This window comes from Idiotropiscis lumnitzeri, chromosome 20, assembly GCF_059441095.1.
Source record: "Idiotropiscis lumnitzeri isolate Australia: NSW breed Sydney's pygmy pipehorse chromosome 20, RoL_Ilum_1.0, whole genome shotgun sequence".
Taxonomy (NCBI): domain Eukaryota; kingdom Metazoa; phylum Chordata; class Actinopteri; order Syngnathiformes; family Syngnathidae; genus Idiotropiscis; species Idiotropiscis lumnitzeri.
The window spans coordinates 10,103,481-10,123,919 of NC_142410.1; the positions used below are offsets into that span (position 1 = coordinate 10,103,481).

At 40.0% G+C, this 20,439-nt stretch overlaps 1 protein-coding gene across 1 annotated transcript in view; it reads left to right on the forward strand.

Moving 5' to 3' along the window:
• Positions 1 to 20,439, forward strand: part of nrg3b (neuregulin 3b) — a 132,452-nt gene that overhangs the window by 87,792 nt on the left and 24,221 nt on the right. The window lies entirely within an intron of this gene.

Below are 20,439 nucleotides of genomic sequence, written 5' to 3' on the forward strand. Positions count from 1 at the left end.
TTGAAATGCCTCCAACCCCGAAACGGACTCGGCCCGCACGCACAATTCCGGGAAGTGGCGAATGACACGCTCATATCGGCAATGCAGCGCAGATGATCCACCAGATTGTGACGTCAAGGACTCCTAATCTCGCCGCATCCCTTGTGATGACAGAGGCATTAGCATGCAGAGATAAACGGTGACGAACGCAGGGAGAGAATTGCTGAGGGAGGCTCAGAAATGTGGATTTTTTTGTTTTTGTTTTGTTTTTTTATGACCACATTGAATCGACAAGTCAATTAGCGATGAAGGCATAATGTGGCACTGTAATTTTTCGTACCATGATGGAGGAATTATACCAAAGGCTAATCAAGTCGTTAAACACACTTTTGAAATAATAAAAACACATTTCAATGCATATTTAGAGAGTATATATTATTGTACATATTTTACAGTGTTTAAAAAAAAAAAGACAAAAAAAAAAAAACCCGAGACAATATACATCAATGAAAATGAACCTGTCGATTTCTGTCGGCGTAAAAAGCAGGATTTAAGAGGATTTGCTATTTCATAATTTTCAGTGGTCAACTGTGGAATTGCACCCACAATAAATGGGAGACGACACAAAATTTAGATAGCGAGATAAATTGTAACCACAAACGGAGCCGACCAATATTGGAAATGATGGAAAGGAAGCTCAGCGATAATAAAACAATCATTAATAATAGCGAAAATTAACTTTACCGGCTGGGAAACCTAACTCCATTCGTTTTCTACCCGTATATGTTGTCGCCGCTTTGTCGTCAGTATTGCAATGCAAAAAAAAAAAGCCATAAAGACTTTTAAAAGAAAAAATAAGAATAAAAATCTTGAACTACCGGTCGAGTGAAAAAAAAATTCAAATTAATCTTTGACGTCGTTATCCGTCAATGGCAGTAAACGAGTTAACTGACGACAAGAGCTCCACTTCTCAATGGCCTCCTCACATTTTTCTCGACTTGAAAAATGTCCAAAAGCGTCGTGACAGTTAGTGATGGGAAAATGAAGCTTCAAATTTGCTTCATGGACCAGGGGGATGAAAAAAAAAAAAAAAGCGCTCGGATCAGACAAAAAGGAACCCTCGACGTGAACGAGCTCCCCAGCGCGCTTTTGGAAAGCAGACGTCGTCTCGGTATTTAAGAGCAGACTGCATTTATTCAGCGCACAGCCCACCTTCACTCCCACCTCGTCAGCCGCCTCTCTTTTATCTGCCGCCACGCAGCGGATCTTTCACTCTCCTTCGGTACACATTCACGCACACACGCGCTGTTTCCATGGTTATGGGCTGCAGGAAAATCGCAATGTCCCAATTTATTGGGACTTGTTCAACATTTGTCATGCTTCCTTTCTCCCCCAAAAGCGGCCGTGTTTACACCGAATTATACATTTAAAGCAGCTGTACTGTTATTTCTTTTCTTTTTTTTTTTTTTTGCGCTAATATAACAAACCCCCCTTGAATTGACAAAGTGTGATGTCAGACACCGGAACCCAACCGGGCTCATTACTCTGCAGCGCCCCTCGGCTTTCTCTGAGCTTTTGGGCAATTTTCAAGCACACTCATTATTTTGCTGCTCTCATTTATTTTTTTTTTTGGTCCATTTTGTAACCGTCTTGCTGTGATTTTTTTTTTTTTGGTCATTGATGAAAGGTCCAAGAGGAACACATTTAAAGACATTTAATGAAGTATTGATTAAATGTTGGCCATCTTAAAGCCATTAAAATTTCAGTTCGGAAACTTCTGTTCACTAGCGGTTGAGTCGATTAATCGATTAATCGGCTGGTCCACAGGTTGACTTAACTCGGTGCTTCCCAAATGGGGCCCCCTGGAGGGGGGGGGGCGGTGTGACACTGAGGGGGGAACATGCATTTTTTTTCCCACCATACTACAATAAAGTGTAATTGCACATCCAGTCCACTAGTTGGCAGTGGCGCTCTTCTTGCTCATTGTGCGCAGCGAGTGTTAACTCTACGGTGTAGGTTTGTTTTGCCACAAAAATGCTATTTATAGTTGCGGCGAAGAGCGGGTGGGGGGGGGCGCGAATTGTTTTCTTCTTGCTAGGGGGGGCATAACAAAAAATAATTGACTTAACTTCAAGCTGACGAATTGCTAATCACGTTTTGGCATCGTAACTCTTAACAGAGGATTTTCGATGTCGCTAGACACAAACCAGTATTAAGTCGCATCATACGTTTTGGAAATAACTTGCCCATCACTGTCTGTGATTAACTCATTCACTGCCATTGACGGATATCGACGTAAAAAATTCCAATCATTTTAACTTGGGTTGGCGTTATGATACCGATCAGGAAAACCCACGGATCCATTTCAGTAGTGAAGTGGTGAGCGCCGATGGATCATTTAGAACCGGGTCAGTGATGTCATTTTGGGGAAGTCGGGAGCTCGGTCCCAATTTGATGGCGAAGCCTGCGAGAGTGCTTAAGAAACCGCTCCAGGCGTTCCCCCTCATGGCAGAATTCTCACAGAACCCAGAGAAGATGGAAGAAAATACAGAAAAGATTAAGCGTAACTGTCCGATCTGAAAATACTTCCACGCGTGATTAGAATTCAAGCAACCCAGAGATGATGATCTCATTCAGTCCCATTGACGGATATATCCGTCAAATCGTTCATTCATTTTACTTAGCCTGGCAATATTCCAAATGATCTCTCACAAAAAAAATTCTAAAACAGCTTCACAGTTGATGAATCTTAAAGAGAACCCCTGAGGAAAAAAACCTCCCAAAAACCCATTTGGGGTTTCACCAAAAACGAGCATCTGAAACTCGTCCTGCTACCAACTAATTGTTTACCGTCAAAATAACCAAATAGCCGTCAGATTAAAATTTTCAAAGGACCCGAAGCTCTTGCAAGGTGAGTTTTTCCACGTCCAAACGAAGTTCAAAAGCAGAAAAGTTAACTCCGACTGCGTTATGGTAACGAGCGCGCGCGAAAGCGATTTGAAGGACGGGTATTTTTGTGATGACAATTTTTCGTGTTGACACTTTCAGGTCAGCTCTGTTTACGTATGTAAAAATGACTATTTTGATATTTGAGCTGTAGACATGCCACGACATTTAAAGAAAAGCAAAAGGAAGTCAAAAACATGAATGTATTAACGGCTGGCGGGGAAATGTGCCGAAACATAAAATGTTCTTGTCTTGTATTTTAGAGTCTAAAGGGAATGGAAATGGAAGTAAAAAAAAAACACATCCTTTGGCACATACTGTAATTGCTGGGAGTTACATGCATCCAAATGTGAAAGGTTAGACGTAGTAGAGGGGGGAAAATAAAAGGCAATTAGCTTTCTTGAGCCATTCTACAAACATTCCCCTGAGACATGATAAACAAACAAAAAGGCCAACGCGTGTTTTTCCATCTCCACCAGGCTGTGGGCAGATTTAAGGTTCAAGTGGAAAGCCACCAACAGAAGCTCCCAGTCTCGGGAGACTCCGCCCCCTCCGTCCCTCCACTTCGGCCTGGGGGCCACATGCGGCCCGTTAAACGTTTTAATCCAGCCCGCCAAACTTAAAAAAAAAAGAAAATAAAAAGAAAATGTGGTTTCTGACATGTGCGTCATGAGGAACTATTTTAGCCACACAAAATATCAGGAATAACTATATTTAAATAACTAATTTAAATAATATATTTCAATATCTTCTTTCGATAACTACTTTAAATAATTTATTGACATATCTTCTTTAAATAAATTATTTAAATAACAATATATTTAAAAACCAAAACCTCTGAATTCATATGCAGACTCATTTATGTTTGTCATCTGTTCGGACGGCGCACGTTCTCGCTTTTGCGTGTCGATGTCGAGCGGATGACTTCCCCCCATCGTGACAGAGAGCTCCAAAATGGCCGAAATAATCAAAAGAAAATCACCAGCCAGTCATTCTAATTATCCACCGAGAGGTTCCTCAGCGAGCCTTTTGTCTCCACGCCGGAGAAAACGACGCTGTGTCTGTTGCGTACCACGGGGGTCAGCTGTTCTCTCTTGTGACAATCAAGGCGGCGGCGGCGAGGTTGTCACATTTCGGACAGCGAGTGACATGCCTATCTTATTAATGTGCTCCGAGGAGCGATTAAAGCAACAGCTGAATAACCCGCCGCCTTGAAGAGTGACTTGAAAATCTATCGGCAAAAGTGTGACAGCTTGGTCGTTCGTCACGGACGGAGACAATGACGGCTTACTTATTTCCCTCCAATTGTCGCTAATTTTACTTATTTCCGAGGAATAATTGAATTTGTCAATCAGTTTCATGACACCGGTCGAGCTTTGGGTTTTTTCTCAAGCGTATGTTCAACCGGTAATTGGTTCGACTTGAGCTTTTTTTTTTCTTCACCACTAGGGGCGCTCTATAGTTCAGAAAATACGCTAAATAAATCTTGATTTATTTTTTTGCCCCTCTCTTGGGTCTGTTCTGTTTTAATTAAATAATTTAATTCAAGTTGTTGCCGTGTTAAAAGGCACTGTTTTAACCATCTGTTTATGTACCATTTTTTTTTTTCAACATAGAAAACTGCGGCTTGTATGCCTTTATTTTTATTTATTTTTTCATTTTTATTTATTTATTTATTTTTTTTAGTCCAGAATTTATGGTATAAACTTTATTAACACCTGTAAGGCAATTCCAACTTTTTAAACAATGCAATTGAGATCAATCAATTGAATCAAATGTTTTATTTTTTGGTGTATTATTATTATTTATTTATTTATTTATTTACTTTTTTTTTTTTTTTTTGCGAAAAGTGGACCAACGAATTTGAAATAATGATGCTGTTTTTTTTTAATTTATTTTATTTATAATATACGTTTGAGGTCAACGAAAGTGGCAATAGAGGTCATTAAATTCAATCCAATTCTGTCTTTCAGTCAGGAAGAAAAAAAAAAAAAAAAGGATTTCCTTAGATGGCGTTCTTGGAAGCGTCCTTTTCGGTTATTTTCCATTTTATATTTCCACAGTGCAAATGTTGTCTAGAAAGTTGATTTCTATTTATTACATTTTTTTTTTTTCGGCGCTCTCCAACCTGCTCGGAGGAGCTTATTTGGGGATTTCTTATCAACGGTGCTCACAACTGTAATCGCACATCAAAATCTCCTGGCTAATTTTCTCCAAAGGCTTTTAACCTTTTCGGCGGGTCAGTGGAAATTTTTTCTTCACGTCGCGGTAAAGCAAATATTTCCCCACTTGCTGCATTCCAGCGCGTTAACTTCTGACTCACAAGGGCTGCCGTCGAAATTTTCTTGGCCAAAAGTGTCTTTCTTGTGCGCACGCCGCTCGGTAGAAAGCCGTCAAGAAGTCGCCGAAGAACCCTCGCCGCTTTTGGAACGCTCACAATCCAATCTACTGCGAGGGAGTTGAACTCCAAAAGTCAAAGTTTCCCGTTTCCTGATCGCATTAGAACACGGCAAATCACACCTCCAAACGTTTGGAATCCCACTGATAAGAGGAATATTCTCGCGCGCCGTGCCGAATTACCGGCGTTATTTCATGTCAGTGGCAAGTCTTTCGCCTCACTTGTTATTCCACAGCAGCAAATGCGCCGCAGGCTTTTTTTTACATTTCAACGTGCCGGATCCCCAACCTGAAATATTAGGAGTAAGCGGATCAAGTTTTTGCACAAAGTGAGCTCTGTCACACGTCTTTTTTTTTTTTTTTTTTTGGTGACCCACATTTATCCACGCACGCAAACTTCAATTAATCATTTCATGTCTCTTAGCAGGCATGTGGTGGCTTATGGGAGAGAAAAAAACAACCGACCTGCTCTGACGTCTTTGAATTTTGAATTTTTTTTTTTTGTAATTAAAAACAAAAATCAGTTTCCGGGTTATGTGTCGAACACGTTTTAAGTTCCACGACAAAAACCAACTGTTGTATAACAGCAATGCTTATTTTATATTTAAAACAGAGCAGTGACAAAATTCTGCCTAGCAACGACTCAATGCATCTGACCAGGAAGACCAAAAAAAATAAAAAATAAATTGATATTGTTGTGATCGCTACACTTTATTATTTATAATTAAAACAGGTCGGTGAAATTAGTTTATTTACCAAAATCTATTTTGGGAACAATTGCCCGAGTGAAACAGCAGTGCTGCGAATTCTGCCTAGCAACACGTGACACCAATGCAAAAAGTCAAAAGTGAGTTGCTTGCTTTGGCGCCACCTAGTGGCATCGATGTTGAAGTGAGTTGAGGCGCTTCATGTAGTGCTTTGACGCCATCGTCTATGTGGGGGGGACTGTCAATTTTTGGTGGCAGGGCTTGGTCTGGTTCTGAGAACATGGTGACTAATAACCGAGTGCGCTCATGAATGCAGCGCACCCGTACGGTTATGAAGTTGAAAAAAAACAAAAAAAAACTCCGCCCCCTTGAGTCAGATGGCGTTGGCGCCGAGCGATGATGAGTGAGTCAAAGGGGAGTCAGCTGTCACATCCTCGCTTCCCGCCGCTCGGCACTGGCGACAAACGAAGCGTCTTTAAATCTCATTTGGCACCGACGATCATTGTTTGCCCGCCGCGTGAGTCAACGCCGCTCCGGCCAACCTGACGCTGAATCGGATTTTTTTTTTTTCAGGGTGCGATCATTAATCAGTCGGTCGGACGGCGTTGCTAGGCCTTGGCGGCGCGCTCTGGCTCGGACTTGTGGATGTGTTTTGGCGCTGATAAGAGCGAGCGGGAACATGGTCCTCACATTGAGGTGATTGAAAGGGGCCGTCGGTGTCACTTGCGGAATGAAAAGAGGAGACGTGTTATTGTTTGGTCGCTCGCGGCTGTAAAAGCTCGCAAATTGGCAACATTTCGTTGGCTCAATGTTGAGCGAACACATTTGACCAAAATATGCTTGCTGTCATTTTTCGTACTTTTTTTTTAATGGGCGGAACTCAAAAATTTAATTTGGGCAAACTGCGGCCCGGGGGCCACATGCGGCCCCTTGAATGTTTTAATCCGGCCCGTCGAACTTGGAAAAAAAAATTAATTTTATAATTTTATCAATTCTATAAATTTTATATAATTTTCTAAATACGGTGCTTTTTTAAAAAAAAAAACATATATTGTTGTCATGTTTTTTTTTCTCTGATGAGGTGAGGCTACCAAAACACTCCATCCATCTGCTCCTGGTCCGGCCCCTCTTTCAAATTTTAGAACCGCCAATCAAAAAGTTTGCCCACAACCGATTTAAAGGGTTGTAAATTATAACATCAATGCCCTTTTTTTTTTTTTCTTTTTTTTTTTAGCATGTCTATGGCCTCTGCGATTCTGTGTTAGCATTAAGCTAACGGACGCGGAAGCTACAATTTTCTCTCCACCACTCAATGAATCGCCAAGTAGTTAGCGCTACGACCCCAAGACGAGCGAAAAACTATTAATAATAGTCATAAATAATTCCGCGTACGCTGCGCTAACGCTAATCAACTCATTCCCTGCCATTGACGGCTATCAAAGTCAAAAAGTATTCAAATTTATTTTATTTTTATTTGACCCCGGCTGGCAAGTTAAAAGGTCATTAATTTACATGGAGATGAAACAATCTTTTATTCATTTAATTCAATTGCCAACTCTTGTTTGCGCTTTAACCTCCTCTCTGCCCTTTCCCAGAACACGAGATGGGAAACGTTCTCGTCGGAGACGCTTGATCAATAAGTCCAATCGATTCAACGTTTCAAGGGCATCATATTTAAAGCCTGCCGAGATTATTCCGTAATTTATTCAGGTGTTTTCCTGAAAATTCTTCCCTCGTCCAAACTGACAAAAAATGAACTCTCGGTAACCATGGAAACAGAAATGCTGCGGAAAGTTGTTTTGTTTTCCTGCAATATTTGCCGGCATTACGCTAAGCTAGCCTAACCCGCCAATAATCGCCTCAGTGCTAAAGCGGGATGTAATCTACTAACTAATTCCGCCGACTCGCTTTGAGACTAAATGAGGAGGAGTTGGGGAAAAAAAAAAAAAGAATGATGGCGCCCGTTTTACGGTGGCGGCGGCAATCAATCACATCCACTTACTGTAACGTCGTCGCCTTGTCCTTGAAAACTTGGAATTTGTGTCACAAACATCGCCAGCTATCAATCCATCATTTCACCTGGACGTGTCCTTGTACCTGCGAGATTTTTTTTTTTTTTTTTTTCTCGGCATTGAGTGTTACATGAGAAATTGTGTACTTTTTCCCACCCTGTAAAAATGAAAAATGGTCTTTTCCGTATGAGCAGTAGAATGGTTGAATGGTCCGTTTATCTAAAACGTGACATTATTTATTTATTTTTTATTTATTTTTATTTTTTTTTTTACACACGTTTTAATTAAAATTATTCTCCGAAGCATAACAGGGTCAGCCATATTGAGATCTGAACCTTTATTTATTTATTTTTTTTATTATTATTTTTTTTTGTGTGTATGTGTAATTGGCCGGGAGTCAAGTCGGCTGCGTTCAGTCCCACAACGGCGCAAACGCCCATTTCTATCTGAGCCCGTCTCGGAAAATGCCAAAAGGAAGTAACTGTTGAACCACACTGCTAAACTATTTTTTTCCATTGGCGTCACTGCGAAATTTTTGGGAGTTTGCTTTTGTGATTTTTTTTTTTAATATTTTTTTTTAATTTTTTTTGCTTTTGAGTCTGAATTAAAAATGTTCTACTTGCATATTACTCCAACAATGCACAAAGCAGTTAAGAAATGAATTTTCAATCATTTCCCATAGTTCGGAATTGTTTTCCAATGTTGATGGTCAGAGGTCAAAGGTCGATCATCATCCAAAATGGACCTCAGGATGACCTTTGTGGATGTGAGGTCATTCTTTTGAAAATTCAAAGAAAACAAAAAAAAAAAAAAAACACGGCATTGCAGCTCATTACGAGCAATATTTCTCAAAGCTTCGCCTGGAACGCCGAAAGAGAACGCGCGCGTTGCATAATGTCAGACGACAAGACTCGGCGTTTTGTTTTCCTTGACTGCGTTCGTAGCAGCCAATCTGCACCGAAGCGTCTTTTCTTACATTTTCGCACATTCTGCAATTTATTTATTAATTTTTTCTTTTTTCAGTCGCTCGCAATTGTCCATGAACTTTAATGTCACCGCGTTTGTTTTGACATGACACCAGCAAGCGCCCTCGAGTTAAACTCGGAATGATCTCACCGAAAGGCACCGTTGCTCTATTCCCTCCATTTGACAAAGATAGCGGTCGTGGCAGGAAAAAAAAAGCAAGTGAGGAGACGGCGCTTGCGGCATGGAGATTGGACGAGGGATGCGACATGAGAATTATTAAATAATAAAAAAAAAAAAGATCTGTTCATTTGCGTTAGAAAATCCACCCCACCATTCTTTTTTTTTTAGACGCCGCGTAAATGGCATTATTCAGTATTTTGTTCTCAGGAATAAAGCGTTCGTGCTGGACAGACGACGACAAAAGGAGCAAAAAAAAAAAGAAACAAGGCTCGAGAAGGAAGCGACAGAAAGAAAGGAGCAAAAAAAAGAGGAAATCGTTTTTGTTGTTATCAATATGTGCTCGGCAGAAGAATAAGCCAGGAAGGCAAAAAAAATAAAATAAAATTTCAAATTTGACCAAGATGAAATCTTTCATATCAGAGCTTGACGGCCAGCGTGTGGAACGGGAGAATTTGCGCTTAGAGTGCCTTGTTGTCCGACATGAGTGCATAAAGTTGCAAGTACTGGCTGGGGAATTTTTTATTCATTTATTTATTTTTTATTTTTTTTAGTAATTTTCTTCTTATTGAAGAGCAAAATTTCCACTACACAAACAAAGTGAAAAAATATGTTGCTGTCAAAAAAAGAGGAGAAAGAAAAAAAAAAAAAAGTGATCATAATGAAATATAATAATAATAATAATGATAAATAAAATAAAATTAAATATTTAATAATTAATAAAATATTAATTTATTTGATTATTGATTTTTCTTAAGTGCAACTTGACAACCAGTGTGCTGTGGTCCCTTTAGAGTGCCTCGTTGTTGCCGTGTGAAAAAGCCCCACTCTTTTTAATGGGAGTGTAAATAATAATAAATAAAGACTTTATTTCTTTAATTTTTTTTTTTTTAATTACCGTCAGGGTAGAAGACATGGCCCTCAAGCCAAAGGCTCCATTTTTTTTGTTCTGCTGTTGTGGGCACGTGCGATCATGCCAACCGCACTCTGGGTGAGATGCCAACACATCTCCACATATGCGTGGTTGGAGTAGATATGCAAATCTTATTTTGACAAGCGCACCTTTGGACAAAAAGAGCATTGAGTGAACATAAAATATGTATTTTTTCGAATGTGGGTGGACGTTCATAAATGTGCTAAAACAGAAGGTAGCTTATTAAAGTCCAAGCGTGATTGGCTGATGAATTATGAAAATATGCCTCGATAATTCTAATTAGAGGGGCAGTGTTTTTTGTTTTTTTTAAATAAAACTCGTCATGTGATGACAAATCTCACATTCTTCATCATTGCTGTAAAAAAAAAAAAAAAAAAAAAAATGTTTGTTCTCTCCCCATTCCTCATCTTCATAAAGACTGATTGTTTACTGGCTGCAATTAAATGGATTTTTTGCCGACGCGTTGTTATTTCAGCCGCAACGCAAGTGATTGGGATCCGTGAACGCGCACGTTCCTTTCAGCTGCGGGGCAAAGCTAATCAGCCGAGCGTTAAGAAAAGTAATTAGCGTCATCCGCGTGGAGGTGCGGATGTGCGCGTCGCGCCGACTTACAAAGTATCCCGCTTTTGTTTACCGAGTCCTTCTAACCTAGTCCGACTTGCTTTAATTGAACGGATGCAGTGTCGATATTTGGATTTGTCCTCAATTGGTTCACGGTTACAAGTACGGAATGTCATCACCATCCAGAAAACAAGAAGTGTTTTACCGCGGCAAATAGTTTTTTATAAGTTGTTGAGTACTGCTGACAAGGAACCAATTAGATAGTGCTGTGGGCGGGACAATCTGCTTCTGCATGCAGGGCCACCAGCATGAGGGAGAGGGAGAGAGAGAAAATATTTTGTTTTTATTTCTTGAACAAAAACATTTTCAATTTTAGGGGGCAATATTTCATTTAATTAGCCATAATAACCTCTCATTGACCGATTTTTTTTTTTTTTTTTTAAATAAATAATTAAATTACTGACAGAATTTTCGACTGCTCTACATCAACCTTCGAGTTGACCAGCCCGACGTGATGCAAAAAAAAATTTTTTAAAAATCAGCCATTCATTTCTAAACTGCTCGCAACAAAAATATCCAAATTGTGCCAAATTCCCCCAAAATTCAAGATGACATTTCATGTAAAGAATTCTCCAAGGATCCGAATTGTCACAATTATTTTCAACTCCATAACGAGCTCACGTGCGCTCGTTAATTTCTGTCATCGGTGGCGGAACACGCGTGTTTCATCACGGACCGTGTTCGGCGGGACTTTGCGCTCTCGGCACGTGTCAGCCGGTCACGACGAGCAAATTGTTTCTCGCCCTTTCGCGATTTGCTGAGTACGGGCAAATTCAATTAGCCGCCATCGCGGGAACTGAGGCTTGACTGACAGCGACGTCTTTGACTTTGACGCTTTCCTGCCTCCTCGTTTTCATTTTCCACCTGCCTTCGTTTTTTTTTTTTTTCGTCATCCGTCGCCTTCATTTGCATGTTTGTCCTTATCGAAGTAAAAAAAAATTTTTTTTTTTCAGGATATAAAATATCTTTTGGGTGCTCGGAATCAAGTGGACATGACGCACCCTCTGCTTTGCAAGAACAACAAAATGACGAGGAGAGAATTAGCGTGCGATGGATACCAATCCAAATATAAAAACGCTTCACTTTCACTTTATGGGATCGACCAATCGGTGAATCGTAAAATATGGCGAGTATTTACAAAGTGCGGAGTAAATATAGATCACTTTCCACTCTAGACAATCCATATGGCTGACATCTGCTGAGAGACGGCGTTTTATTTATTTATTTATTTATTTATTTTTCCTCCCTCTCCTCTTCCAATTAGCATCCAGACTCTAACTTTGCTCTGCTGCCTCATATTTCATCTCCAAATGTAAAATATATTCTTTTTTTTTTTTTCTTTCCAAGGTTATTTAGTTTTTTATTTTTTATTTTTTTGTTATACCTTACTTATTACACGTTGCCGATTTGAAGCTGGCGCCAGAATCCGCTTGATTATCGTCGAGGTAACTTGACCGCGTGACTCGTCGGCATGTGGGCACTCGGGAGGGGAAAAAGGCGATACGTTTGAAGCGACGATTTGGCTGTTTTGAACGACTTTGTGCACATTACGTGTGAAATTGCGTTTGGGGAAAAAGAAAAAAAAATGCCGGAATTTGATTTGTTTAACTGCCTTTGTTAAGCAACATTACTGAAGAGGTTCAAACGAATAAATAAATAAATTTAAATAAATAAATATAAATAAATAAATAAATTAATTATATATATACATAAATATAAATTAATTAAATATAAATAAATATAAATAAATATAAATAAATATAAATAAATATAAATAAATATAAATTAAATAATTATATATAAATAAATATTAATTAATTAATTATATATAAATAAATATTAATTAATTAATTATATACGTATATATACGCCCACACATTTCCCGACACGAACTGCCCACCATTAAAATGTCACGTCTGACCAACCCGCACTACATCCCCCCCCCCGTTGTGTTCGGCATCGCGCCGCCATAATTGCCCCATCATATCGTTCCATTAAGCCGCCGCCCCATTTACGGGCCGACGTGTCATTCAGCGCCAAGTGCACACCGGCCCGCCTCCCTGCAGGCCCAAAGAAACGCGAGCCATCTATTCAAGGCCACTTGCTGACGACAGTAAGATGGATCGCCGTGTGAGCTCCGAGGCGCAAGGAAGCGCCAGTACCGGGTACCAGTGCACTCTTCGGAAGCAGGACACCGCGTAGCAAACACACACACACACACACACGGAATGTCATTTACTAGAGGACGTTACACCGACTTCCGTCCATTACCTCGAGATTTAACTTTAACTACTTCTCGCCTCAAGTTCACCCTAAAAAGTATTCACCTTAAAAAAGTCAATTAATGACATTACGTTGGTCGTCGTTTGGTCCCCGAAGGAGACGAGTCCCCCTGGTGTGACTGCACGTTTATGTGCCTGCAACCAATAAACGCACGCGCACACACGCACACACGCGCGCACACACAGGTGTGCCTTATTAAATGGTGCCTCAGTGTGCGAGTCGTTATCGGCGAGCATCATCCATCTTTTTCAAGCTGATAGTGTTGCTGAGCCACCGGCTTTCGGCCGCAAAACACTCCGTCGGCAAACAAAGCTCCGCCTCCAACGTCATGTGGTGGTTGACCTCACGTCCGGCTATTATTTACGTAGCCTATCCAACGATATGCTAAGACAGGTGTGGGCAATCTACGGCCCGCGGGCCACATGCGGCCCGTTCAACGTTTTAATTGGGCCCGCTGAATTTGAAAAAAATGAAATAAGTAAACCTTGTTGATGTTTTATTTTTCTAAATACTACTACTACTGTCAAATTTTAGAACTGATTGTGGCCCGCCAATCAAAAAGTTTGCACACCCCTTGTGCTAAGAAGAACTGAAACGAGGTCTGTCATAAGAAGTTATAAGGCAACCTCACCGGAAACCGGAAATTAAACTCCCAATGCAAAAAAAAAAAAAAAAAAGTATAAAAAAAAATTTACAATACTCATTTTTTTGGGGTGTGTGTACAAATATTTGTGTATTGTTAATTATTAGAAATGTTAATGTTGAATTGTGTGCGTTGTATCCATTGTGATGGAGTTCTAAAAGCTGACATCAACGGATCGAGAGGTCCTAAAAAGCCATTTTACTGTCAAATCATTTTATTTTTTTTTTTTCCGACAAGCTACGCTGCCGCTGCTGCGCTGAGCAGCGGGTGGGCCTGTCGACAAAAATTGAACCCCACTTCACCTCTTTGATGCCGTTCAGTCGAATCGGCCGGAATAATGTGACTCCGTTATGTATCGCTGCAAATTATCTTTCCATCCCCCCACCCCCCGCACCCCAAAAAGAAAGAGTTCACGCAATCACTGTCATTGACGGATATAATCGCCCAAAAAATATGTTCATCTTACCTGGGCTGGCAGTGAATGAGTTAAATTAATCAGAATAATTATAAAAAAAAAAAAAAATTAAATTACAAATGGAATCAAGAAACGAGTTGTGCCAAAAATGAAATAAAATAAATTAAAAAATAATGCTTTATGAATCATAATAATAATAAATAAATAAATAAATAAATAATAATAAAATTCACAGGAAAAAAAAAACCAAATCTCAATAGATGTAAAGCACGCGGCGTGGTGCTCCACTCTGCGAGCATAAAAAAAAAAAAAAAAAGGTTAGTGCAACGCTTTGGCACATTAGCAGACGGATAATAACTGTATTTAAATGTACTCCGTGTCAAGTATTAGTCATGAGCGCTGCGGAGAAAGCCAGACGGTGATTAAGGCATAATGGCGGTGTCAGCTGCCCTTTCTCTTTAAGACGCGTCAACAAGAAAACAAAAACGTTTTAAACGTATTATTTAACGCGGCGATCATTTACAAAGCGAAAGCGATGCATTTGCTCAGAAAGAAAAGGTCATTTCCTCCCATGTGTGTTTTCAATGACACACTCGACCACTCTCATTAAAACTAAAGAGGTGTATTTAATAATAAATTAATAAATTAATAAATTAATAAATTAATAAATTAATAAATTAATAAATTAATAAATTAATAAATTAATAAATTAATAAATTAATAAATTAATAAATTAATAAATTAATACAAGTTTGTGTATTAGAAGAAATTTTTTAAAAATGTGTTGCCACACACTGACAAAGGATTCTGCTTACTTTATCGTAAATATGGCGTGAGGTAAATATTTGAAGGCCCGTGCCGCAAGTACATGCGCCGGCGCTAATGTTTTTTCGATGTCACGCGCCAGCGAGCAACGGCAAACGACAAAAAGAACTTCCCGTGACGGGCTCGTACCGATGTCCCCAGCGTCTTCGACCACCGCAGGTGAATTATTTATTAGGGACGCGCCAACCTGTTGCGTTCCATTACAGGACATGTTTCATAAGGTCAAAAAAAAAAACTAATAATAATTCTGTCAATTCTGTTTGAATAAATACGATTGAGCAAAAGTGTACAGCCTGAAAAGCGAGAGAGCGTGAGAGTGAGATGTCGGCATGCAGAGAGAGGCATAAAAGTGAGGAAGGGGGAATTATTTGGGAATTTATTTTTAAGCCTGACTTGACAGCCAGTTTGTGTTTTGGGACCTCAGACTGGCATGGCTGCTTTAGAGCGCCTCGTTGTACATGCACGGCTGTCACGAAGGAAGGAAGGTTAAAAAAAAGTGAGGTCACTTTAGAGTGCCTCGTTGTTGCATTTTGTGTTTTTATTTTATTTACAAAAACACATTTTAAATTTTAGTCGTAATTATTTAATTCATTTTAATCAGCTATAATAACCGCTCATATTTGGCAGAATTCCGATAACCGATTCATTGACCGATTTATAATTTTTTTTTTTTTTTCTTTAAATTACCAATAGAATATTTGACTGCTCTCCGTCATCCTTTACTATTTACCTTTACGACCTAGTGAAAAAAAAAATCGACTTTTTTTTTGCCGTTTGAATGTCATATTTGTCTTATGTTCAAACTTGTTAATTCGTAAAATAAATATGTAAATAAAAATCGGCCGATTTTTGCCCACCTTAAAATATCCGCCGAATGATCCTAGTTGGTGTTGCACCGCGACTATCAATAAATCGCACATTGCCGCTGATGTGTCCAATTGGCGTTCAAGTGCTTAAAAATAAATAAATAAATAAATGCCAGGCTTGGATTTTTGCTTCTTTCCCAATTTCGACGACAACAGAGCAATTTGGGAAGATTGCAGCCAAGTCGCGAGGCCATCAATAACAATGAGAAAAGTGTCAGCCGCTGATTAGGGCGTAGGTGGGTGTGCGCGTGCGTGTGCGTGCGTGTGTGTGTGTGTGCGTGTGCGCATGCATGATGTATGAGATGTGATTTTTGTTCACATTCCTCGTCAGAAAAAAAAAATGAAATGTATTTATTTTTTCCTGCTTCTGGCGGAAAACAAGCATTTTTAGCAGATGGTAAAAAAGTAAAACGTGCAGCTGTCAAGGCAAATAATTACAAATAAAAATATGCAGCTGGTAAAAAAAAAAATATTTATATTTTTTCCTCCCCACGCGTATGCAAATGTGAATCTTGACTCGGCAGGATGTACAGCAGGTGAAGTTGCGTAAATTAAGTGTAACAGCCGCTCAAGCGCCACGGTTGGTGGTCTTTATGAATTGCGGCTTTGCGTCAAACGAGTCGGGGCGGCGTGATGAATTTGTCGAGCAGGCCTGTCGGAACGCCTGCTGCCAAAAAGTGATTATCTTTGAAAGTGAAACTGGATTGGCGGGGAAAAAAAGCAGGCTAACAAGTGAGCTCATTAATTATCGCATTTAAGACTTGATCGCAGGTTTGTTTTTTTTGTTTTTTTGTGGTCGACTAGTCAATCAATGACGTCGCTGATTTTTGAACACGGGACCGAGATCAGCAACTTTTTTTTGCGACACAGACCGGTTTCACGGCATGGAAAAAAAATAAAACGGAATGATTTAAAATACAGCTCACAATTATGTCGTGTAGTTGTCGTAAATAAAGTTGACTAGTCGACTAACCAGTTCAACCCTTGTTGGTTCCATTTGCAAATTTCAAATGAATCAATCTATTAAATATATTTGTGAAATACCAAAACCTCAACTCATTTTTTTCCACTCTCTGTGTGATTCCATTTTTTACCTGTAGAGGGCAGCAATGTACACCAACGGGCCGATTGACAAAAACAAGTTTTTGAGTTTTTTTTTTTAATTGCAAATATTTACCACAAAAGTGATCGTAATGTTGAGCAGTTAAATAAAAAAAAATGAATAAATAAAAGTTTTATGATTACACTGAATAGTTTTACTATTAAATCTTTTGGAACGCGACGCCATATGTTCCTGCCGCTTCAACCTGAGGCCACGCTAAATGACGTGGAACTTTCAAAACGTTTCTTAAAGCGAATCGGCCGCTCGCCATTAAAGAAACAAATTGCCGCCATCCGTTCTGAGCATACTGTGTGTACAGTAGTGTCTTCAAGGAGAAATGAGAACAATTACATATTTTATGACCCCCCCCCACTCCGTAAAGGCGCAAAGATAAAATGGTGATTAATTCTTAAATATCACTTGGTCATTTATTGAGCACGTCTGGAAAACAATATTAAAGCGGACCTATTTAAAGGCGGCGAATAATAAAAAGGACGTTAACGGCGTGTTGCAAAAGTCTCGCAACTTCCCGGTGTTTGATCTTCATGTCCTATTCGAGCCGACCTCCATTTGACCTCGCTGCTAATTAACGCCGATTAGCGATGAGGTAACGCTCTCGCCGTCGTCGTCCAGACGGAGGGGTGTGGTTTGCGAGATGTGTTCAAAGCAGCTGGGTCGTCACAAGCTGCCGCGCAAAATCGGGCCTCGAATTTTGACAATCTCACGCCCCTTCCTGCCTCAGCGCGAGCTTTTGTTCTGTGATTTTTTTTGTTTTTGTTTTTTTATTTTTTCCCTGAATGCGGCGCCCAAAACATCCTCGGAGCGCGTCATTATCTGGCATTGTTTGCCAGACATTGACTTAGTGTTTGCACAAAACGCAATACGGAGCATTGTTTGCATGTCGCTGAAAGGCTGGGCTGGCGTAAAGAGAGATGGGAGATGTCGACGGCAGACGCCCGTTGCGCCGGAATACTAACAAGGAGCATCAGCTGACATGCAGCAGGAGGGGAAGTGGTCGGTCCATTTTTAGCCTTTGAACGTCCATTTTGTGCCTTTCAACCTGTCGTGTCGATGAGCCAGCTTTGTCATCTTTTTTATCTTTTCTTTTTTTTTTTTTCAAAATAAGTAGCCCTCTAATTTCTTGGGGTATCTGCTGCACTTGTAACTCGCCTCGTCAAGTTTTAAGTGCTAGCGGTGAATTCAGCGCATTTAAAAACAAGCAGCAATTTTGCAGACAGCGAATAATTCTTCAAGCTGTTTATTGAGGGGGGAAAAAATAAAATAAAATAAAACACACCATAAATAAAATGTGCAAAAAATAAATAAATATATATATATATATATATATATATATATATATATATATATATATATATATATATAATAAATAAATTAAATAAAATAAAATAATAAATAAATAAATAAAATAATAAATAAATAAAATAATGTAAAAAAAAAAAGCTATTTTATTCATTTAATATTTTCTTAATATGCCAATTATTGTGCCATGAATATCAAAATGGATTATGTTGATCAGCCTAAAAAAAAAAAGAAATTAAAAAAGTCCACCTTGGTCCGGCCCTAATTTCAAGCCCTAAAGTGAAAACTTTTTGAACACAAACATGGAGCAAAAAATGTCGACATATATGCATGCATATATGCATATATTCTTTATCTTCTGCGAAGAACGACTATGACTGCAGTTTACTGAGGAGCTTTGACGATGATTTATACTGCCCCCATGTGGCCAAGGCACACAACTGAAAGAACGGCTCGATGTCCGTTGAATTGAAAGCCTAAAAAAAATGCGGCAGAAACTGAATTTATACAATTATGACGTTACTGTATGATTTTACAAAATTATCAGGTGGTGATTTTCTTTTCTTATTCATTTTTGGGAGGCTGTAACTTTGTTCATTACATTCGCGGCTTTCAAAGCGACCACTTTAGTTCCGTCGAGATCTTTTCTTAAAAACCAGATTCGGACTTCAACATCCGGTTATTTCTCTGTCTCACGTGCAGCCGACCGTGAAACAATGAGCGCCTCTTCTCTTCAAAGTTCCAATTGTGCATTTGGCGTAGCGTTAAATGAACATTTTTTTTTTATGGAAAGCGCCCCGCAGCTTGACGGACATGGTGATTAGCGTCCAAATGTGTCTCACTCGTTTAAAGAGTTGTTTGCATGTTTCAAACGGATCTCGGTTTAAGGCAGAACTCATTCGAATGGCGGCGGGAACAATGGATGGCGTGACTGTGTGCAATCTGGAGTGGATCACACACACACACACACACACACACATTCGCAACAGCGAGTTGTCAGCTGTGTCTGCCCCCCCCCCCCCCCCCCCCCCCGGAGCGCCGCAGAGATTTCCGAACCTCTTTCAGCCTCATTTTTCATCCAGCTGGGATGTTTTTTGTGTGTGCGTGTAAAATTCTGCTATCACGACACGCCAGAGAGCCACGAGACAACGTGAGCAACGAGCCGGTGGAGATGATACGGGTTCAGACCATCAACACACTTGAGGTGGCCCGTGTCGGTGACAAGGCGGCGCTATCTTAACGCGTACAAAGGTGGCTCCCCCGACACCGGATTTGGAACGCGACGACATGCGGCCGCCGCCCACGTGAAGCTGGTTCCTTGTCAGATGTAGCATGGGGCGGGGGGGGATACATTTCATACCCGGAAAAACTGTAGAGAGCCCAACTCACACATTTTTTACACATTTTGCGTTTCTGAACAACTCTTCTCAGTCATTCGCTTGCCCAGTTTGCTTCAAGTTGAATTTGGCGATTACTCCCGATCAGTGGCGCTGCAAATTAAATTTCCTCCTTCTGCCATTTTGGTTTAAAAAAAAATCTAAATATATTTTAAATTTTTCCAACGGTGGCCAGTTCGCTGCCCCCTCACGAGTGAATAGCCAATCACAAGCTGCTGTTCATCACCTTCAGCGGGAAGGCCTTGCTGTCATCAACTCGCGATCTGATTGGCTATCGCAATTGTCGATCTACGGTAAAAGCCACAAAACGGACGCCCGCACGATTGTATCTGAAGCCCTCGGACGAATTGTGCGTGCTACGAGTATTATGAAATCTGCCCGGCAACAGGAGCTAGCTGGATTCTGATTGGATAAAAAAATCTCACCTAAAGATACAACACGAGGATATAATATGACATCAATGTGAAGAATATGATCATGATTTCTTGATGATGCGAGGCCAGCAGAGAAGATCTTGCTGGCCTTGACGGCCCGCCATGATTTTATCCGACAAAAGTCTGCTTGCTTAAGGTTAACGAGACGCCGTAGGCCGGTTCTCAATTTTTGTCCGTTCTCACGTCCTCGTGATCACGTGAAACGTCCTCATAAGTCCTGTTCCAATTCAAAGTACAAATAATGCACAGAATTCCCGATCCATTCAATTTATTTTCTTTTTTTCATGAATCCATACAAATGATTTCTTATTCTTAAATGTGCTTTTAACCTCACCACCGACTCGCGACCTCTGACTGGCAACCTATTCAGTAGTCACCCAAGCTTCTGCCTTCGCCCAAAACGTCTGAGAGGGAA